This window comes from Varroa destructor, unplaced genomic scaffold (genome assembly GCF_002443255.2).
Source record: "Varroa destructor unplaced genomic scaffold, Vdes_3.0 BEIS01000001.1, whole genome shotgun sequence".
Taxonomy (NCBI): Eukaryota; Metazoa; Arthropoda; class Arachnida; order Mesostigmata; family Varroidae; genus Varroa; species Varroa destructor.
In genome coordinates, this window is record NW_019211454.1 from 47,948,698 (window position 1) to 47,954,044 (window position 5,347).

The window sequence follows — 5,347 nt, forward strand, 5'->3', positions numbered from 1 at the left end:
TATAGATGAAACTCTTTGAAGAAGCAGTATCGTCTTCATAGCTCTGATGATTTTTCCTATTATTCCGGTTTTCGTGAGGTTTTTAGTTAATTGGTCTTTTTTCCGTATGGGCCAATCTTAGAATCGAAGGTGTGGCATGTTTATGATAATGGTCGATATATGATGAGTACTGAGATAGTACGATGTCAAAATGAAAACTCGATTTTGCGAAGATCACTAATCAGCCTCAATAACTGGATAGCCAGGTTTGATCTCACATAGAACCATTTCCAAAGAACACGCGTAGACTGAAAAGAAACTTGCTGTCAAAGCCGAAAATAAATTAGGTTTCAGACCGTTTTAGCTAAGGGTATACATGCCGCTCAAAAAAAAATCCGCTTAATTAGCGGTTTGCTAAAATAACCAGCAGACGTTCACTGGCAAGCGAAACGCAAGGCATTTTGGAATTTAAATCACTAATACGGCTCGTTTTTTTTTAATTTTAATATTAACTTTCTCCAATACGAAAAATACTGTAGGGTAATCTATGTGCAGTCGGTAGTGTAGTGACTAAACGTAGGCGTAAAAACTCAGCCTAAGCTGGATAGATAAGTACTTAGGTTTGCTTTTGCTGTCACAAAATCAATTTGTACCAACGTAACTCCTACACCAGAGGGCACAATCGGTTCAAGTAAAAATATCTTTTATACTTTATTTGGCAAAGACGAACATATATATTTTTTACATATATTTATATGGAACGTGTGTTGTTTAAGAAAACTATCTAGATCCAAAAATACTAATTTATTGGTATAAGGCATATGTTTATGCAGATCTGATGCTTACTACTTATGACTTTGCATTTTATAGAAAACTTCCGCTTCGCACGAATGTAACCGCACTATGCGAATCAATATACGCAATCGTCTATCTAAATTAGTAAGACTCTAAATATAGAATCACATAAAAAGATGTTAAAAATTGTAAACGCTAAGCTTGGAGTTCGTCGGTTATCAAAAATACGGAAAAGAAGGAGCTAAACGCTAAAAAGGATCCTTGCCAAGCCGAGAATTGTTCATTGCCGTACCCCTTGTAACTTGTTTATAACAGTATTATTGCTTTCCTCGTTGGCATTTCTCACTTTTGGCTCAAGTTGAAAATCGCCTAGCAAATTTTAAGTTATTTGTTATCCTACAACTTAAATAATAAAAAGAAGTTCACTTGCACCACTTCCTTTTGCATACTGATCATATGAATTATCATAAGGCTACGTCACTGATATGACACGAATTTTTCTCACAGAGGTAATATTACCATTTATTATGTTATTATTATGTTTTTCGGTGCATGACTATATGTGTCAGGAACGGATGTTCTGATACGCCACAAGAGGAAGAAACACGAAATGGTACTTTATAGTTTTTTTTCATGCAGTAACCAAGATCTGTGTAGACCTGTTAGTGCCGTCATACCTAATTTTATTTTGCCTTGACTCTTATTTATTGCTCCTTTATGCTTCAATACATATAGCATGGTATGTTTCCGTTGTGAGATATCAGATCCGTTTTAAATTAAAGCAATAGTCAGACTACCAGCCCAAGCTTTGTGGTACTAGTCGGAAGACACACCCAGTGAGCACCACACGAAGACTTGCTCACACACTCCGACCTTTAGAAACCGAAACCTTCCATTAGTATCTATTCTATACTTTGCTTCCATTTTAAGACTTCATTTGCGCATCCACAGAACACTTTCACATCCGTTAGTTTGAATGTTTGATAACCATTCAAAAAATCTTTGACATTTCTATTTATGTTACATTATCTGCGTAACATTTTTGTACACTGTACAACGTACCGTTTGCGTGCGTCAGATGATCGCCAAGTAAAATTTAGTTTCTATTATCATATTAGTGTTTTTTTTAACAAAGAACATTTCTCGTAGATTCGCGTTTTATATTCTATACGAATACGATGTTCACATCCAGATGTGCAGATATTTCCAAAGTTACTCGGTTTTTCCGACAGTTAGAATTGTCTGAAGGGTAAACGAAACTGCCCAACGTTTCGATCGATAACATGTAATATTAATCTGCTCAGAGCATGCAACGTTAGAAACGTTAAAACGTTAAAAAGAAACTTGTCGGCAAATTTATTATTAAATATATAAATATTGTAACTTTGATTATAATACATGCATCTTATATGTATTGTATATAACTATTTACAGTAATAAAATGCTCAGTTGAATGAAACAGCTCTTTATATTCAGGATAATTGTGTGGCCAACCTGAAACAACAATTCTCGGTAGTATCTGAGGTATAAAAGAAAAGCGTGCGGAGAGGTACGATTTTATTTATATTACATTTTGTGCCTTGCTTCGATAAAAAAGTTTACAAATGTGAGTCATTGATGTAATACGCTTATTAATTTACATCGCAATATATACCAATATACGGTTTAATTACGTATAGTTAATTTTTTACGGTGTTAAAACTTTAACGGTCAATATGTACAAATGAGCCGAGACATAATATGAAAACTCGTTCAAATGCAATGTTACTTGATCCAATTTATATATACATATATAGCTATTGGTTTATTGAGTGCACAGTGTTTTTTGGCTCACAAAGATATGTGGATAATTTTTATGGTCATTGGAAAGAAAAAAAGCTAGTAACCGATTTTATCTTGCGTTCGGAGCATAAGCTTGATTGAAGACCAAAGTGAGGAAATCAAAACAAGTCATATATCGGTCGTTTTTATATACCATTTGCTTTAGCTAATGTCTGTTTGGTGTCAGAAGGTTTGTTATCATTGGGCTTCATATGTTTTTTTGCATTCAGTCCCAGATGCCTGATGTTATTTTTGTTTATCCCTCATCTAGTCGAATCGTTTAGTTTTGGAATATTTCTATAATAACCTCGGCGGGCTTACGCTGTTTTCAAAAACGGATTTTAAGAATATCAAAAAATTATATACACTGTACTGAAAATTCATAGACGTTCAATAAAATCTTAGTTTTTAACAGAACACACTTTCCGATTAAGCGAAAGAGACTACAAGACTAAGCCTGAAGCGTGCCATGAATTTACCGGTAGCGTAAGTACTTTGGTGCAATGTAAACTCCAAAAAGCCGTTCGGCTTAAGCCCACTTTGGTCAGATTTCAATAGCTGCATCCCAGTAATCCCAACGGCATTACTAGCTAAGTGTGCAAGCTATTTTTTAGGCATCGTCACGCTAATATGCTTAGCACTTATATTTTGTTACGTGTTTTTGTACGTTCTACTTTATGCTATTCAGCTGAAGTCAACCCGTTCGAGTTTATTGCATCGTATGTAATATTGTCTTTATTTCTAAAACTGATCCTCTTAAAGTTTACATAGTTGGGCTCAAACACGTTTGCTAACAGCCTTGTCGGCTCTAAACAAATTGATTTTTTTAGACCCCATAGCACGACAATTGTTCTGTTATGACCAAAAGAATGCCACATGTAAATCAAAAGATCTGCGAACTTTCGTGCACGTACTTGTACGTGCACGAAAGTTCGCTTTTGTGCGTTGCAGTCCCGTTAACAAACAATATAAAAGGTCCGTGTAAACAAGGCATAATCCAAATGCTAGGAGGAGTATGGTAGGCCGAAAATAGGATAACACAATATAAAGAAGAGCTTGGAGCTCGCAAAGCGACTAGACAAACTGGAGCTATGAATAGAAATAGATGAGCCCATTTTGTTTTTCTACAGGGACTTGATAAACAGACATTATTTTTTTGAGACAACTTTGAGAACTTTTTCGATTATAGTTCGATGCAAAGAAAAAAATTCTGCAGTTGCCTCGAGATAATTCGGCGGCTCGCTGTTAACAGTGCGAAGATGCAGCAATTGTCATTTCCTCTGATCAGGTTGCGTTGAGCAAACGGTTTTTTTTATATATTTTTTATTTATATATTTTTTCCATAAAAGTGAGGTCTTTTTTCTCTCAACTTAAGTATTCACAGACTTGAAAATATCGCTGAGTCATAGATGCAGATAGGGGTTAGAATGAAATATTTTTAAACCCGATGCCATATCTACCTTTTTACTGCTTAAGCGAATGGCCTAAGTAATAGTAAATTTAATTAAACATAATTTTCGAAAAATTGATCAACATCTGCTGCAACCTTTTGAGATAATTTCAAAAAGTTGGTATTGTATAACGTGTTTCGACGAAAAAGTATTCATTGTCTTTTCTTTAGAAAGGACACGTTGCGACGGTTAGTGCAGGAAAGACTACAGAGACTAGTTAACCTCGTTCGATGTTTACAATTTCAGACAGAAAGAAATCTCTTTTTACGTTAGCAACAAATGTGGGTTTTAGAAATCAATGCTTCATCCCATGCGAAGTCTATAGTCTTTAGAAGCAGTGCCCCCGAGAACACTGACATCCGGAAGACAATCTTGTCACCGAACCTATGTCTGCCGGGCTAGTTCTGATATTGTCCCAACGATTTTTTCCAATCAATTTTCGTGTCTCACATCGAGTACTTCAGATGGTTTGCTAGCAGCACGGAACGAAGTGCTGGCATCTCCCCGATTCCAACCTAGAACAGCATATGCCTTTAAGACAGCCTAAGTCCGAGTTCATGCGTTTCGTTTCATGGTAGCCAACGGTCAACAGCTGAAGTACCAAACGTAAAACACGACAAAACAACGATACCGCCTATCTCAGTTATACTTGTGCGGCTGTGGAACTGTAGGGTAACTTGCACACAAGCGAGCGAAAACATACACTTGATGGCATGCTCAGCGTGTCTAGTGATACGGTTTAAACGAGCGTTTGTATTGTTACGGTCCGCATCAATCATCCAAGCCCTCTATATAAAAAAAAAAGGTATTACACGAATAAATAGCATTTGTTGTCGTTGTAATTGCGAGAGGAGAGGGAATTCTTAAATCCGAGAAGCTGCTTAATTCAAGGATAGAAAAAAATGGTCGGCCGAGCTACAAGCCTTAAGCCATACTGGTGCGTTTGGATAAAGCAGCAGAAACTACCATTTTTTCGACTCAACGGTTATTAAAAATGCGTGCGCACGTAAGTTAAAGGACGCCATTCCAGCATTGGAAGGCAAGTTCTGGCTGGAGCAAAATGCGCAGGTATCGCAGAGTCACAACGACGGCTCGATAACGTTGCGGATAATTGCACGACCTCGTTACAGCGAATATCAGGCTACTGTCAACTGAAAATCACTGCGTGTCTGGACGACTGGGAAAAACTGGTTAGGAGCGCAAACAGTTTTACGTCGTGTTTTGAGGCACTCATCCGGGCGCGTGGTCGAGTGTTATAGCCCGTGCCAACGCTTTTACGCATTTCCGCCACTGCCGCTATA